Genomic DNA, 18,260 nt, shown 5'->3' with positions numbered 1-18,260 from the left:
TCCAACACAATCCAATACAGTAGTCACCAGTCATATGTGACTCTAAATTATTTAAAATTTAGTTCCTCAGTCAGAATAGTCACATTTTAAATGCTTAATAGCCATATGTGCCTTATGACCACTTTACTGGACAGTGCAGCTATAGAACATTTTCATCACCATTGGAAATATCTATTAGATAGTGCTGGAGACAACACTAATGAGTCCACCTGTGATCACCTGATTATCTTGGGGATGTAATTTTGCTTGATCTGTTATGTTTTATTAATTAGGGTCCCAAGTCTTTAAAAAGGTAGACGTTAATGGAGAACAAACTGACAGTTGCCAGAGGGGAGTGGGGTGGAGTATGAGCAAAATGGGTGAAGGAATGTAGGAGGTAAACGCTTCCAGTTATAGAATGAAAAAATCACAGGGATAAAAGGTACAGCATAGGGAATATAGTGAATGGTATTGAAATAGTGTTGTCGGTGACAGATGGTAGCCCCTCTGTGGTGAGCACAGCATGACATATAGAGTTGTCAAACCACTGTGCTGTACACTTGAAATCATTGTGACATTGTGTATTGACTACATTTTTTTTAGAAAACTCAAGAAAGTAGATAATGTCTACAAGATTGTTACATCAAAATTGTTTCTATCCTATAGAGATAAAGATGATTTATGTCCAACAGAAAATAACCCTAAATGTTTGGTTTTATTGTTCTGTAGAGCATTAGCCAGTTTTCTATTCTCTCTCTTTTTTAAAAAAGATTTTATTTATTTATTCATGAGAGATGCACAGAGAGGCAGAGACACAGGGAGAGGGAGAAGCAGTCTCTCAACAGGGACCCCGATGCAGGACTCAATCCCAGGACCCTAGGATCACAACCTGAGCCAAAGGCAGACGCTTAACCACTGAGCCACCCAGGCATCCCCAAGTTTTCTATTCTCTATCTTTGCAATCTCATCCAGCATTCTTTTCTTCTGCTGGTCACACACACACACACACACACACAGTCTTGTATCCTCTCCTCTGAACCAGCTGGTTCCCTCATAAATGAGGTAAGTAAATCTTCAACATTGTATGTTTGTATAGAGATCATGTTTCTAACTTTTAAAAATTTGTACTGTGACAGGGTCAAACTTTAAATTTATACTTTTAGCAAATGATTTAACCTATGAAGCCTCAGTTTACTCATTTATAAAATAAGGAATAATTTCTAAAACAGGGACTTTCCTCATTGGGTTCTCGAGATTTAAATGGGACAACAAATATTAAACAACATAATTCTTGGTATGTTAAAATGGGTAGATGAATGTTAGGTGTTCTTGGTGTGTTAAAATGGGTCGATAAATGTTAGGTGTTCATTATTTAAGGAGGCTTTCTCAACAGTATTCCTAGATGTCTAAGCATCTCAGTTCTTACTCTCATGTAGTTTCATTCAAAGGGTGGAAGTTCCAAATGTATTCTAGTCACAATGCCTGTATCTCCCGACTTTGGCTTCATTCCATGTGCACTCAGCACCTTTTCATCCTTTGTGCAACAATAGGAGAAGTTTTCTGGCCCATATCTGGCTTCAAATTTTGAAAGAAAGTCTTCCAGGCCGAGAACAACTAAAAATCTGATGCCCTGCTCTGCTCTCCCTCCGCCTTCTACTCTTTCCTGCCAGCAGAAGTCACTGACTCTCGGGCTTCCTGCCTTGTACTATAAACACTTCTTCCAGCTGCTGCCTGTGTTCACTCAAGGTTTAACTATTTAATTGCTAGCGACCCTTTTTCCAGAGCAATGCACATACAACATTCGTATCCTCTAGGTTGGAGAATTGTTCACAGGATCTCTCTTCCCATTCCCTGAAGCCTCTTTATGCATTCCACTATGACCATTTGTACCAGTCATATGTAAAAGTAAATTTTTGTTGTTGCTGATTCTGGGAATGATACCAAAAATTATTTTCCTATAGCTCAGCTTATCAAGAATCTTCAATGTGTGTAACACTGTAATTTATCTATCCTATAAGGAACGAAACAACAAGGAAAAGTGAGAGGAAGATTTTGTTCTCCATTTTTCAAAGTTTATACAAGCAGACTAAGAAAAGTCAATCTAGAGTATAACTTGACAGGGTCTTGGCACAGCAGCACAGTTCAGATTTGCAATAAAGATAATAAAGACAGTGTTGAGTTTAGAGAGAGAATAAAATAGAGATGTCCAGGAGAGATCAACAGACCATTCAAACAGAGCTTTATAGAGTGGCTCTCCAAGGTCCACAGGGTAGCTCTCAGCTTTATGGGCTCCAAAACTCCATTTTTGGTTTAAACATTAGAATCTTATAAGGAAGTTTGCTCAGATATCTGCAAATTGAAGGATAATATGTTTTAATTTCAGTGATACTGGAGTGGAAAGAGGTAAGGAAAGCTTGAATTCAGTTTGAAGCTAAATACTCACATCCTGCCTTTGACTCACAGCACTTCGTGTTAACACTTATTTTCATCACAGAACTTATATTCTACTTACATTTTGAGTTGTACCTGAAAATAAACAAGCTGTCCTCAATGCATCGTCAAATGGCAATACTTCTTCTTAGAATATTAATAATAGACAAATATCTAGGTATTACGTCAATTTCAGGTGTATCAACCTCAATCCTGCATTTCCCAGCTATAAAACTTGGGGCAAGTTACTTAAGCTCCCTGTGCCGTTTCCTCATCAGGTAGGGATTGTTGTGAGGGTTAAATGAATCAATACGTGAGGAGCACTTAGTGTCTGCTACCATGCAAGCACTCAGTGTTAACTGTGTTAGTTTTATTGTTATTATTCTTCTTATTAAGTCATTTTACCTGCAATCACTCAGTGTGCTCAGATTGTGACTTTTGAACATTTGTATAGAAGTTAGCATACTGTGGGGATCCCTGGGTGGCGCAGCAGTTTGGCGCCTGCCTTTGGCCCAGGGCCCGATCCTGGAGACCCGGGATCGAATCCCACGTCGGGCTCCCGGTGCATGGAGCCTGCTTCTTCCTCTGCCTATGTCTCTGCCTCTCTCTCTCTCTCTCTGTGTGACTATCATAAATCAATAAAAAAAAATTAAAAACAAAAGAAGTTAGCATACGGTAACTATGATTGGGGGTATTCAATATCAGGCTGTCATCCTGAGTAAAGGCAATGGAGTCAGTCTCACGTTTTTAAATAGAGAAGCAAAGCTTGAAGGGGTAATTTTATTACAGTTTTATTATTTTAAAATGTGACAATTCTAAAGTCTATTCTCTAGTAAAAACCAAGTTCTAAACCAAATGCTAACTCTATGTATTCGCCTGCTAGGGCTGCCTCAACAGAATACCATAGATTGGGGAGCTAAAACAAAAGAAATTTTATTTTTTCCTCTCCACAGTTGTGAGGCATGGAAGTCCAAGATTAAGATGCTGTCAACACAGGTTTCTGATAAGACCTCTGGATGGCCACCCCTGTGCTATTTCCTCACCTAACCCTCTCCCTGCACTCACACAACTCTGGTGGTCTCTTTACCTTCTTACAGGGGCACCAGTCCTCTTGGATTAGGACTCTACCCTTACGACCTCCTGTAGCCTTAATTACTTCCTTATAGGTCCTATCTCCAAAGAGTGTCTCACTGAGGTTTAGAGCTTCAATATATGAATGGGAGGAGGGGGTGTCTCACTTCACAACACTCTGCCTCAGTCCCTTGCTTTGCAACTAACTTTTAAGGTCTCCTCACTGGTTTCAGAGATGCTCCAACCTGAATCATGGTGCCTAAGGATTAATTCCCACCATGCTTCCACTTCCCCATAAACTCCTTCCATGTCTTTTTTTTTTTTAAGATTTTATTTATTTATTCATGAGAGACAGAGAGAGAGGCAGAGACACAGGCAGAGGGAGAAGCAGGCTCCATGCAGGGAGCCGGATGCAGGACTCGATCCCAGGAATCCAGGACTACGCCCCCAGCCAAAGGTAGGCACTAAACCGCTGAGCCACTAGGGTGTCCCTCCTTCCATGTCTTAAGCAAAATGCATCACACGTTGTTTCGTTGTTTTGCTTGAGGTGTATTTGGTTTTTGTCTGTACTCGTAGAGCTCCCTGCTCCTAGAATGTCTTTCTCCATCCTGCATGTCCTCATCACACCTACATCTCAGAATCCCGCCCAGATGCAGCTTCTGCCAGGAAGCCCCAATCCTCCCCAATGGGAATCCCTCTTTTCTCAGCGGAGCTCTCAAAGCATGATGTCTGTTTTTCTCATAACTTTATGTTTTCTCCATTTTATACCAGCCCATGCCTCAGCTCCTCTATGAGTTGCTTGGAGACCAGGTAGTTCTGGTTCACCTGCCATAATCCTTCCCCACTACAGAGCCTTATTCTACATAGATGCTACCAAAATTAAAAAAAAAAAAAAAAAAAGTGTTGAGTTAAATGTTGGTTGCATGCCAATGACAACCAGGTAGGGGTAGCAGGAAGAATAAACGCCAAACTTGAGCTGTGGTTATTCATAATGGAGTGGAATTTCAGATGTCTTCAAACATTTTTTAAGAGGTAGGTTGGGGAGGCCTGGGTGGCTCAGCGGTTGAGCATCAGGGCATGATCCTGGGGTCCTGGGATTGAGTCCCACCTCAGCTTCCCCACAGGGAGCCTGCTTCTGCCTTTGCCTGTGTCTTTGCCTCTCTCTGTGGGTCTCTTACGAATAAGTAGATAAAAATTTCAAAAATAAAATAAAAGAAGTAGGTGGGAAAGAAAAGATTGATGTCAATAAGCATTACACCGAAAATGAGTTGTCTGTGTGACCAACGTAGTGAAGAAGGAGGGCTTTGGCAGCACCTGACAGAGGTATGTACATTTGCAGAAGTGTCCATCCTAAAAAATAATTCACAGGGGACACCTGGGTGGCTCAGTGGTTGAGCGTCTGCCTTGGGCTCAGGGAGTAATCCTGGGTCAGGGGATCAAGTCCCACATTGGGCTCCCTGCGTGGAGCCTGCTTCTCCATCTTTCTATGTCTCTGCCCCTCTCTCTGTGTCTCTCATGAATAAATAAATAAATCTTTTTTAAAAATAAAAATAATTCACAAATTTGCAGAATGATTTGATTACTTAAAACATGTGTATGTATAACTGATAACAAATGCCTTATACTTACTTCTCGGTGGTATTGAGAAATTTTTAAGTATTTGTAATGCAATCCATTTTGAAATATAATTTTTACCATAAATTGAGCTCTCAACTCATCATATTTTTCTCTTTTGGTCTTTACCACCAAATGGAAAGCTATCCCAGAGTTCCAGAGAAAAAACAGAGATTATTTTTGAAATTAAAGAAAATAAAATCTTTCAGTGATAACTGGAGAACATACATTTTAGTAGGGTAAATAATAATATGAGGGACAGAAGTAAGTAAAATCGATTTCAGAACCTACCTTCAGGCTCTTACACATACCTTTAGGATTACCTACACAAAGCTGAATTACACACATGCACAAACCCCTCCTACAAGAGAAGCCCGAGATATTTATGCTCATTATACTTAACGACGCATATGTGTAGAACCTAAAACTACGGTTGGTTACTTTTACTCTGCTTTGAACACAACACAGAAATGAGTCCAGAGAAAACATAAAGTGTGCGTTCCCAGAGTCCAATCCTGCCATCAGACACAGTGTATGTTGTCCTCTGGGAGAGAAGCAAGCCATTTAAATTCAGAGGACAGATCCTCAACACTGGCAAGCTATTTTTAGCTCAAGCTGTAGCTTAATTTGGAATCCAACCAGTTGAGGTCTTGCCTTTTTCCTTGGATTGATTTTTTTTTTTTTAATGGCAGGAGATATCTATACATATGGAAGAGGAGTTCTCCAAAAGTAGCATTTTAAATGTTCTTGAAGAATATGTATTCTAAAACTGGTTTTAAAAATGTTCACATTAGATCTTTGAAAATTTGTGTTTATCTGTACACTGTTGTTGTTTTTGAATTCACGGTGTATGGCCTTAGGGGAAAAAAAAAAAAAAAACAAGAAAAAGGCTCTTAATTGGCTTATTCAATCACAGTTCTGGAAGGGGTGCCAACCTGCAGCTACCTGATAGAACAGCAACACTGCCTTGATGCCAGGTGCCTGGCCTGGGAGGCCTGACCGAAATAAAGATGTGGGGGAGTTTATTGGCTTCCAGGAAACTGTGCTTCTCATGCTCAAAAGGATGTTCCTGGGCTTAACGGGTAGCCAGAGAGTCTGTCTGCCCAGACGACTTGGCTGCTCTAAGAATTCCTGCTCCTGGGAACCCCGGGTGGCTCAGTGGTTTAGCAGCTGCATTCGGCCCAGGGTGTGATCCTGGAGTCCTGGGATCGAGTCCCATATCGGGCTCCCTGCATGGAGCGTGCCTCTCCCTCTGCCTCTGTCTCTGCCTCTCTCTCTGTCTTATGAATAAAGTCTAAAAAAAAAAAAAAAAAAAAGAATTCCTGCTCCTGGCTGTCCGTCAGAGTAGTCTAGATTCAAAGTGTAATTAATTAAAATTAGGCAAAATTAAAAATTAATTTCCTCAGTCACACTAGCCGCCTTTCAAGTGCGCAGCGGCCACATGTGGCCAGCGGGCTACTGTAACAGACAGTACGGGGAGCCTTTCCATCATGACAGAAAACTGTATTGGACAGAACTGGTCCAGTGACAAAATAACATTAATCGGTTTCGGGAAAAGCACTGGGTAGGGAGTCAAGAGACCCAGAATTTGGTCCTGTTCCAGCTTCTAAGCACATAATGCTTACCATGTACCAAGTATTTTAAGCACTTCATAAATATTATTTAATCCCTTGGGATCCCTGGGTGGCTCAGCGGTTTAGCGCCGCCTGCAGCCCAGGGTGTGATCCTGGAGACCCGGGATCGAGTCCCACGTCGGGCTCCCTGCATGGAGCCTGCTTCTCCCTCTGCCTGTGTCTCTCTCTCTCTCTCTCTCCCTGTGTCTCATGAATAAATAAATAAAATCTTTAAAAAATGTATTATTTAATCCCTACAATAGCTCCGTGAGCTGCTACCCTTATCCCCGTTTCCCACACGGGGAGACTGAGGCACAGAGACACTGATGTGGAGGCGGCTGAGCCAGTGAGCGCGGAGCCTGGGCGGGAAGGCAGGGACGTCCACGTGGGTTAGGGACGCGGCCCCGCGTCCCGCATCCCATCTGGAGAGCCGCGAAGGTCCGCCGGGGCCCCCTCGGGGCGGCAGCGGGCCGGGGGCGGGGAGCCGGGCAAGCGCAGCCCCGCGGCCCCCCCAGGCCCGAGAGGCCGTCCGGGCCGCAGCCGCTGCACCGCGGAGCCCGCGGGCTTCCTGAGAGCCCACCCGGGGAGGGGCTCCGCGGGGGGGGGGGGGGGCACTTACCTGGGGCTCTGCGGCTGGGGGAGGGCACTGACGGGGAGCTCGGAGGCTGTGCGTGAGCAGGACCTCCGGGAAACACATCTGCCCTTCCTCCGGCACTTTTCTGCCGCGTTTGCCCAGATTCGTGTCTCCTGGGCAACCAGTGCACGTGCCTACGTCACAGTTAAAAATGGAACACGGGCTAACATCTGTAAACGTGGACCGAGAATAATTTGGGTTTGAGTCTATGCCCAGCTTCCGCGGGGGGGACGGTCGAGGTCGCGCCCGTGTCACAACGGGAGTGTGTGCGAGGTTCTCACAGACTCAGCCAGGGCGCGCGGGCACGTCTGCTCGGGACTTGACTTCAGGGGCTCTGCTTCGGAAGCGGATTGTCAGCCCTGAAAGTGGGAAACCTTGTTAAAGAAAAAAAGAAAAAAAATTTTTTTTAAAGAAAGAAAGGAGCAAATAGGAACCCCATTCTGAAGAGGCTTCTTCTCGTCCTCTCACTTTTCTGCCGTGGGTTTTCCCCAAGGCTTGGGCCGAGTTGCCTTCTTTGCAGCAAATTCATTCTATTGCATGGGGGTAACCACCTCTTGGGTAGCTGGGGCCAATGCACACAGGAGGTCAACAGGCAATAGATACCCTGTTCAGGCCTTGGACCTGAATACTAGGAACAGAGAGAACGACCCAACAAGGGCAGTGGCTCAGGAGAGTGAGTGATCCTACAGAGGCGCCCTAATACCGTGGTTGCAAACTGGGTACCTACGATGCTTAGCAGAGCAACAGAATCCTCTTCAAGTAGCAGGTGCATGTCGAGTCACTTGTGTGGAGATATATGCCTCCGGTGATCATGGCTTGATAATATCAGCCACTGGGATTCTCCAGCTCCCTCTGTTCACTCTAGTTGCTGCTCCCCATGCTACTTCGCTTATCATTTGCTCTCCCTAAGATCTGTCCACAGAGAATTCAAATAAATACCCAGTTTATTTGGCAGTTTGACTCCACCTTCCAAAATAATGGTCATTCTGATTTTACAAATTGACCTCTTTTGGTTAAACCAACTATGTCCCCCCAAAACATATCTGAGATATGCTAGATAATTAAATTTCTATATGATGAATTTTATACATACACACACACACACAGTCATGCACACACACATGTATCTCAGGTCCTAGATCTGGAATCACTCATTTCTGTAAGGAGCCTTGGCTTCTTGAGTGGGAAATGGTATTTAAAGGCCACAATCTGTGCTGTCATTACATCTAGGCCTTTTCAGTGGTCAGAGCTATAAAATACGTATTTCTGGAAATTAAAAAAATCACAGGCTCCTACTGATATTTCCAATTCAAATTTAACATTACAAGGGAGATATATATACTACTGTGGGAAAACTTGATTCCTAACAACATTAACATAGTTAACATTTGCTTTATCCTGCAATGTAAAAATTAGTTTCAAAATAATACTAATGTGATTGTTAACAATAAAACTATTTAATGCATGAAGTTCATGATTTCTTTGCAGCTCTATTTGTCCTTAGAATACATCCCACTGAATATATATAGTTGAAATACAGGGTTGATAACTTGAAGTAATTATTTTTTCTCTGTAGTTCTACCACCAACTTGATATAGAGCTAAAAATAATAAAATATTCACTTCATTTTTTAAAAACTTTTTAGGGATTGCTTTTTTAGTTATATTTTGGATATGTAAGATATTAACAAGATACACAATCTAAAACTACATATCTTCACAGTGTTTATCTTGGCAGTGTTTCCTTTTCCAAATATAAGCACGTAGGTATCTTTTTGAACCCAATCTCCTTAGATGATACTAAAGGAGGACTCCAAACGCTGCCGCTCCAGTGAGGAGTCAGCTATGCCCACATGTCCCCCCCTATGGTGATGTGTTTGCCATGGGTCTGTATGGGTAAGAGCATTGTGGTTATGTAAGAAAATGTCTTTAAATAATCTGATTTTAAAATGGGCAAAGGACTTGAATAGACATTTTTTCCCAAAGAAGACATCCAGGCGGCCAACAAACACATGAAAAGTTGCTCAACATCACTAATCATCAGGGAAATACAAATCAAAACCCCAAAGAGCTATCACCTCACACCAGCCAGACTAGCTATTATCAAAAAGACAAGAAATAACAAGTATTGACAAGGATGTGGAGGAAAGGCAACCCTTGTGTACTGTCCATGGGAATAGGATTGGTGCAGCCACTATGGAAAACAGCATGGAAGTTCCTCAAAAAGTTAAAAAATAGAGCTATCGTATGATTCAGCAATTCACTTCTGGGTATCTATTCAAAGAAAGTGAAAACACCAATTTGAAGAGATATATGCACCTCTATGTTCATAGCAGCCTCTATGTTCACAATAGCCAAGATACAGGAGCAGCTTAAGTGTCCATTGATGGGTAACTGGATTAAAAAAAAAAAGGGGGGGGGATGCCTGGGTGGCTCAGCAGTTTAGTGCCTGCCTTTGGCCCAGGGCGTGATCTTGGAGTCCCGGGATCGAGTCCCACATTGGGCTCCCTGCATGGAGCCTGCTTCTCCCTCTGCCTGTGTCTCTGCCTGCCTCTCTCTCTCTCTCTCTCTCTGTGTGTGTGTCTCATGAATAAATAAATAAAATCTTTAAAAAAAAAAGATGTGGTATATATACACAATGGCATACTATTCAGCCATTAAAATGAATGAAATCTTGCCTTTGCAGCAACATGAATGGGCCTAGAGGGTATTAAGTGAAGTAAAATAAATCAGGCAGAGAAAGACTAATACCATATGTTTTCACTTATATCTGGAATCTTAAAAAAACAAAACAAATGAATAAACAAAACAAAATGGAAACAGACTCATAGATACAGGAAAGAAATTGTTGGTTACCAGAGCAGGGAGAGGATGGGGGCGGGAAGCAAAATAGGTGAAGGGGATTAACAGGTAAAAACTTCTAGTTATAAAATAAATAAGTCATAGAGCTATAATGTGCAGCATCAAGAATACAGTCAATAATATTGTTATAACTTTGCATGGTGACAGATGGTGACTAGACTCATTGTGGGAATCCTTTCATAATGTATAAAAATATCAAATCACTCTGATGTATACCTGAAGAAAAAAGAAAATGCCCATATTTTTCTTTTCCATGAGGATACTGGCAGTGAAAATTCAAGATGTATAAAGCCAAAGCATCAGCCTTCTCCTCAAACTAACTCTGCCTCCTTACTTCCCTGTATCTGTTCCCAGCTCCTAAGCACCCAGTTTTCAAAACTTTGATTAAGCTAGACTTCTCTATTCTGTTTGGTTGTCATATTCTATTAATCACCAAGACATTTGATATCCATATTTTTGAGCATCAACTCTATGCCCAGTACGTGATGAAATCGGACATGACTGGTGATTCTGAGGAGTCTTCGTTGCAATGGGAAGACACAGAGTACCCAATGAGTCCCAGTATGGTAGGAGATACTGTAATGGTAGGCAGGAGATGGCTTGGGAGGACAGAGGGACTACAGAAAATTATAACTAGGGAGGACTTCATGGAGGAGGTGACGCCTGAGCTGAGTTTTGGGAGAAAGCAGAAGTGGGATTTCATCATGAGAAGGGGATGAAGGTGGGAGAAAGAACATTCTGGCAGAGAGAGTTCAGAGGTAATCAAGAGTAAGATGTGTTCCAAGAACCACATATTTTTCAATATGACAGTGAAGAATTTTGTTCACTCATGTTACAGATTTTGCTGTTTTTATCTGAACACTGAGTTTAAAATTGTGTGGCAATGTAATGAGAATTGCATTTTAAAAAGTCACCATGGTCATTGGTCAGAGAATGAGAACAGAATGTAAGAAAGAATAGTACACAAGACTAACACAATAATTCAGGAGAGAAATGATGAGGGCCTGAACAAAGAGCAGTGGTAGAAAAGAAAACTAACTTGGAGACGTGAAGGAAACAGAGCTGGTAGGACTTGGCAAGTGGCTGGTGACTCTAGGATCCTCTCAGACTTCTGGTTTGGCCACCTACAGTGGTGACACCACTGACTTCGAATAGGAGCACAAGAGTAGAAGCCACAGGTTGGAGGATGGGGAACAATCATGAGGGTATCCACATCATTGGAATAACACTATGAAAAACATATTCAGAGCACCTGGATGCCCCAATGGTTGAGTGTCTGCCTTTGTCTGAGGTCTTGATCTTGGGGTCCTGGGATCGAGTCCTGCAGGAAGCCTGCTTCTTCTTCTGCCTGTGTCTCCGCCTCTCTGTGTGTGTCTCTCATGAATAAATAAAATATTTTTTTAAAAAAGGGAAAACTTATTCAATTAACAAATATCTATTAAGCATCTACAACATGAAAGATGCTATGCTTTTTAGGGAGTGAGCAACAGATTTTAAGATAAGGGTAAGGATATGTAGGTTTTTATTTAAAAGAGAGAGAAGATTAGAGAAGGGGACTAGGAACAAGGAGACAGTAAAGAGCAGAGGGATGAGTGGTATTGGGGACGAGAGTAGGAGCTTGCATTTGAGAAGCATAAAGGAAGTAACTGATCTCAAGGACCCAAACAGTGTGCTGACCTAAAATTGCTTCTGTATAAATGAATGCTGAAGCCCAGGAGAGCTTCAGAGCCTGGTCAACTAAGTTCCTATCTATTCTGTCTTTATGAAGCCCCTTGCATCTTCCTTTTCCTTCTCATTATTGTCATCAGAGCTCACATACTTTCCTCCCATCCTTTTACTTTGTACATTTCTCCTCTTTTTTGTTTATATTTTTTCTTCTGCTTGAAAGTGTTTCACATCACTCCAACTCATATTTGATTGGCCAAAGCAAGCAACATGGTTAAGCCTGATGTTAGGAAGTGGGCAAGTATTCTCTTATATGGAGAGACAATAAATCCTTGGAAACAATAATAAAATCCACCTCAGCTCTAAATTCCTATGGATGCATGTATTTTGCTTGCTCTTTATGTATCATCTTTATGAAGTAGCTAGGTTTTGTGGAACAAAATTATTAAATAGCTTTTTTTCCCTACTGCCTTTCAAATATGCCTGAATGGCATCTCCTTCCCCAACTATGGAGATTATCTAAAGGAGATCCAAAAGCTTTTCTTAACACCTTGAGGTATTAGCACATAGTCTTGTCTTTGTAACTTAAAAAGCTCAATTTGATCAAAATAAAAACTGTAATTCTGCATTCAGTGCAAAGCTCCTTCTCTCTTCCACAACTCTTAATCAGACTCAGGACACATGTCAGGAGAGGGTCTGACTTTCTCTGTTCATTCTTCCTCTCTCCCCTAATCATTTAGCTTGACTGGTGTCACATTGATATAGGTCCTCTGTCCAACACATGCAGAATTGCTGGCTGTTTCTCTTATGGGATGTTTGTGTGGGTTGTTTGAAGACTTCTCACTGGAGCTACCCGCTGCCCTGTTCCCTGATGTAGGCAAACATCTTCCTGCCGACCCTGCAACTGTTTCCATAGTGCCTGTTTCTGGCTTTATATCCCAGGACCATTCTTTCTCTTAGGGCCATCTTGTCAGGCAGACAGACCTCTAGAATGAAGACGCTTTAAGACAACTCACGCTGGCCTTCTACTGCAGTGCCCACTCTATTTCATGGTAATATTCACATTATTGCTCCACCAATTTCTGAAAGTACCAGCTATTCACTCTTATTCTGAAAATAAGAGAGTGAGAGCCTGTACTCTTCACTCTGTCATCAGGGGCAGCTCTAGTTAGCCCGTGTCTTTGGAGTTTTCAGGTGTAAGTCAGCCACTGGGTCTTCCAAACATCTGAAGACACACGGCAAGCTCTCAGAAATATGCTCCTACTGTTCCTTATCTCAGCTAAGGTGAGGATGGGATAGGAAGCCTGCGATGCACAGTACTCCAATCACTGTTTTCAAAAGTGATTCTCACCTCCATTGATCCATCAATAGGCTGGAGGTGGAAGATGGGCTTAGATACACAAAATGAATTTTACAACCTCTTAGCGGGTCCTAAAAGTTAGGTCAGCACCTCCTTTTGTTTACTACTTTGCGGCAATAGCCAAAACTAAGACAAAAGGATATCATATATATTCAGAATATATATTTTCCACCTATCACATACTTTATACCTAAACCTGTTAGCATCAGGCCTGAGTGAGAAATGGGAGAAGATGATATCTAGTTACTTTTATAAAATTTTACCTCTTTTATATCTAAGGTCGCTGCATAAAGGAATTTCACCATTATTTTTTTTAAAGCAGAGATTTGTGAAGCCTCAGGCAAGACTAGAAAGTTCAGAATTATGAATAATACAAATAAAAGGGATTATAATATCAGAGGAAAGCTTACCTATCCCATCTATCCCTGGAAACTATGATGAAATGTACTTTCTAAGTACACTTAGAAAGACTTGGGAATTCAGAACTCAGAACCATTCCCCAGTTTAATTCAACTTAGCTTTATCTGTTATTAGTTTTATAAGCAAAAGAAAGCAATGTAGAGACCTGAAAGCAGTATTTCAAATCTTGGCTGCTGGCGAATGGAAAACAGATTGAACACGTTTGGCTTGTGATTCATTCCACAATTGAAAGCCACTGCCCTTTAATTTAATCTTTTGAATGCAACTATAGTAGGTTTGCATCCTTGTATTTGGATAATAAGCTAACCCACCATGAATGCTGAAGGCTGTGTCTGAGGCTGCTTGCTGGCACTAGATAATGCTGAGTGCTATGACATTATGCTTCCAACAGTGTTAATTATAAGGGTCTTAGAATAGAAACGCAGAACAGAAAATCAAAGATGTTCTTACTTCACCACTAGTAAACAAATGGCAGGCCACATATGGCAGAGGCTCTCTTTGTTGGAGGTAACACCACTGAGATATTGACCAGCTATTAAGCCCAGAATACTTTAATGAACTGTGTGTTGATAACAGGACTTTTTCCTGACATTTTATTATAATAATTTTCAAGCATACCACAAAGTTGATAAAATTGTAACCTCTCACATACCACCTAGATACTGTAATTAACATTTTGTTTCATTTGCTTTATTAGGTAGATATCTACTGATCTATTCATCTATCCACCAGTCTCTCTCTTTTTTAATACACTTTAAAATAAGTAGCAGACATCAGTACGCCTCATGTCTAAACACTTCAGCATGCCTTTTATTTTTTTTTTTTTTTTATGAGAGACACAGAGAGAGGCAGAGACATAGACAGAGGGAGAAGCAGGCTCCCTTCAGGGAACCCGATGTGGGACTCGATCCCAGGACTCCAAGATCACGCCCTGAGCCGAAGCCAGAGGCTCAACGACTGAGCCACGCAGACATCCCCAGCATGCCTTATTCACTAGACTTCAATATTTGTTTATGGTGGTTTTCTGTGGTAAAATTCACATATGGCAAAATAACATAAATCTGAAGTGTACCGTTTGGCAAGTTTTAACGAATACAAACACCTGGAACATGAGTTTTAATCTCCAATTAAAATGGCTGTATCTTACTCTCAGGGCTGCATATTTCATCTTAGGAAAGATTATGGAAGTTCAAGGCTTTTTTTTTCAAAACCTTGAATTTCAAAGACCACAGGAAGGATAAACTACAGGCTATCACCACCCACTCAATTATTTTTCTCCATTCATTCAACAAATATACCAGCAATAGCAGACTAGAAAACACAAGAACAATGCCATTCATAGTGGCATCAAAAATGCACAAGTACTTCAGAATAAGTTTACAAGAGAAATATGTGACATAAATAAAGGACATTGTAAATCTACTGAAAGATAGAAGGTTTTAATAATACAAAAAAATTGCTATATTCCTGAGTGGAGATTTTGAGCATTGTAACAATGTCAGTTCTCCCCAACTTAGTTCATAGGCTTTAGACCACTGAAATTGAGAGATCAATGGGAATTTCTCTGTATAATATAACCAAATGATTATGAAATTTATGACTGAGGATTAAGGGCAAGATGGCGGAGGAGTAGGGTCCTCAACTCCTCTGGCCCCACAAACTTATCTAGATAACTTTCAAAACATCCTGAACACCTACAAATTCAACCTTAGATTTAAAGACAGAGGGCAGCCCGGGTGGCTCAGTGGTTTAGCGCCACCTTCAGCCCAGGGTGTGATCCTGGAGGCCCGGGATCGAGTCCCACGTCTGGCTCCCTGCATGGGGCCTGCTTCTCCTTCTGCCTGTGTTTCTGCCTCTGTCTCTCTCTCTTTGTGTCCCTCGTGAATGAATAAATAAAAACTTCTTTAAAAATAAAAAAATAATAATAAAAAAATAAAGACAGAACAGCTGGAACACTACAGAGAGGAGAGTTTTCACCTCTAACAAGGTAGGAAGGCAGAAGAAAAAAAAAGAATCCAGTGGGGGAGGGGCCCACGGGAGCCGACTAAGTGAGGTGGTGGGAGCCTCTGGGACAGGAAAACCCTGCCCTGAAGAAGCGGGAACTTTAAAAATCCCCGACAGTTTTCCTGGATGGAAAATGCTTTGCAGGGAAATTGGACAGAACCGCAGGAGGGGCAGTGAAGCCTCCAGATTCCTGGAGTCACACTAACAGGAAGGGCGCCCCAGGGGAAAGTGCACCACAAACCTCAGGCGGATCTCGGTTAAGGTCTGGAGCACCGCAGCCCCTGGGGCATTTGGGAGAAGCCAGTCTGTCAGGCGGTGGCTCCTGACGGAGGTGGCTGTGCCCCATTCCCTTTGGGAGAGGTGGCCCCTGGGAGCCCGATTCCAGCAGCACAGGCCCGGATCTCAGGGTGCTGATTGCACACAGCAGGTGATCCTGTGCTCACCCCAGGCCAGTCGGAGGCGGGGAGGGCTCAAGACAGCAAGGACTCTCCCGTCACTGGGTGCCCCTAAGCTGTGCAGAGCAGTGCCCCCTGTTGCCCTGGGAGCACCTAGGCCAGTTCAGACTGGGAGACTGTGGTAGTTACTGGGGGAGCTGACTCCAGACCTGGAGACCTGGTCACCACCATTGCTGTTGTTCTTCCTTGTTTCACCCTGTGCCTGGGTGGGTGGGTGGGGGGGGGGGGCACCAGAGAACAGGGGCCTCACGGGGTAAACAGCTCTCACTGAGCCCAGCACCTAGTGGGGGCGGGGCATCTCCCCCAGGTACACACACCTGAGAATCAGCACAGCAGACCCCTCCCCCAGAAGACCAGCTGGAAAAGCAGGGGAAGAGCGAGTTTACTGAACAAGTGGCACTGGAAAGTTCCAGGACTGAGGGAAAATAGTATATAGAACTAGAGGGTCCTTTTTTTTTTCCATTATGACTCATTTTTATATCATACTAAAAATTTCCAATATTTCTTCTCTTTTCCCACCTTAACTACAAAATTTTACAAAATGTCCAATATTTCTTCTCTCTTCCCACCTTAACTACAATTCTTCATTTTTAAGTTTTTTTTTAAAAGATTTATTTATTCATGACAGACACAGAGAGAGAGGCAGAGACACAGACAGAGGGAGAAGCAGGCTCCCTGGAGGGAGCCTGATGTGAGACTGGATTCCCTGATTCCAGGATCATCCCGTGAGCAAAAGGCAGAAACTCAGCTGCTGAGCCACCCAGGCATTCCTTTAAGTTTTTTCCTTTTTGACTTTTATATTTCTACAATTACATATCTTAGATTTGTTTTACACTTTTGGATTCCCTTCAATGTATTCAATTTAATTTTGGTAGATATACAAGATATGAATTTTTGTTTTGTGTTTTTTTGTTTTTTTCTGCCTCACTTTGTTTCACAATGGAAGAAGTTAAAACCTTCTAACATAGACCAAAATACACTCAGAACAAAGTGGAACACCGTATTAGTTCATTCTGTGATATTATATTCTCTCTTCCTTCCCATTCTGCCCCCTCTTTTTCTGTGGTCAATGTTGGGACTTTATATAAGTATTGCTGACTTATATAAATTTGGGATTGACCATCTTCTAACATCCAGAACAGAATACACTCAGAACCAAGAGGATCACCCTCTAGGACCCCTCAGGTAGACTACATTCTCTCTCCACTACCACTTCCTCACCACCACCACCACCCCCTTTTTTTCTCTTTTCTTTACTGTTTTTTTTTTTCTTTTTTCTTCTTTGTTTTTGGTTTTTAGCTTTTTATTTTTACTACTTTGTTTTAAAATTTCTTTTTCACTTTACTGGTCCTTTTGTTTTATTTTGTTCTGTTCTTTTGTTTTTTTAATTTTTTGGTCTTTGACCTCTTCAGAATCATCTAGGTGTATTTTACATAGATCATGGTTGATATTTTTGACTCAGCTGGCTCATACAACCACTCTGCACTGGACAAAATGACTAGAAGGAAGAATTCACAACAAAAGAAAGAACCAGAAACAATACTCTCTGCCACAGACTTTGGATTTAAATACAATGTCAGAAATTCAATTCAGAAGGACAATTATAAAGCTACTGGTGGCTCTGGAAAAAAGCATAAATGACTCTAGAGACGTTTTTACTGCAGAATTGAGATCTAATCAGGCCGAAATTAAAAACAGGTTAAATGAAATGAAATCCAAACTGGATGCTCTAACTGCAGGGTTAATGAGGGTTAATGAAGGTTAATGAAGTGGAAGAAAGAGTGGGTGACATAGAAGACAAGTTGATGATAAGAAAGGAAGCTGAGGAAAAAAGAGAAGAACAATTAAGAGACCATGAGGAAAGGCTTAGGGAAATAAATGATAGCTTGAGAAGGAAGAATATACCTCTAATTCAGATTCTAGAAGAAGCTGAGAGGGAAAGAGGACCACAAAGTATATTTGAACAAATCATAGGTGAAAATTTCTCTAATCTGGGGAAGGAAACAGGCATTCAGATCCAAGAGATAGAGAGGACCCCCCAAAATTAATTCCACACCTCAACATTTAATAGTGAGACTTGTAAATTTCAAAGATAAAGAGAAAATTCTTAAAGCAGCATGAAGCAAGAGATTGTTAACTTATATGGGAAGAAAT

At 41.8% G+C, this 18,260-nt stretch overlaps 1 protein-coding gene across 1 annotated transcript in view; it reads right to left on the bottom strand.

Annotated features, from left to right (window-relative positions):
- Nucleotides 1–7,428, bottom strand: part of ACTL6A (actin like 6A) — a 65,572-nt gene extending 58,144 nt beyond the window's left edge. The window contains exon 1 of the mRNA XM_072807480.1: nt 7,327–7,428. The gene's annotated coding sequence lies outside the window, so the exon portion shown is untranslated. The remainder of the gene's footprint in view (nt 1–7,326) is intronic.
- Nucleotides 7,429–18,260: the final 10,832 nt, after the last annotated feature.

This window comes from Canis lupus, chromosome 31 (assembly GCF_048164855.1).
Source record: "Canis lupus baileyi chromosome 31, mCanLup2.hap1, whole genome shotgun sequence".
Taxonomy (NCBI): Eukaryota; Metazoa; Chordata; class Mammalia; order Carnivora; family Canidae; genus Canis; species Canis lupus.
This window is presented reverse-complemented; position numbering and strand designations above follow the sequence as displayed.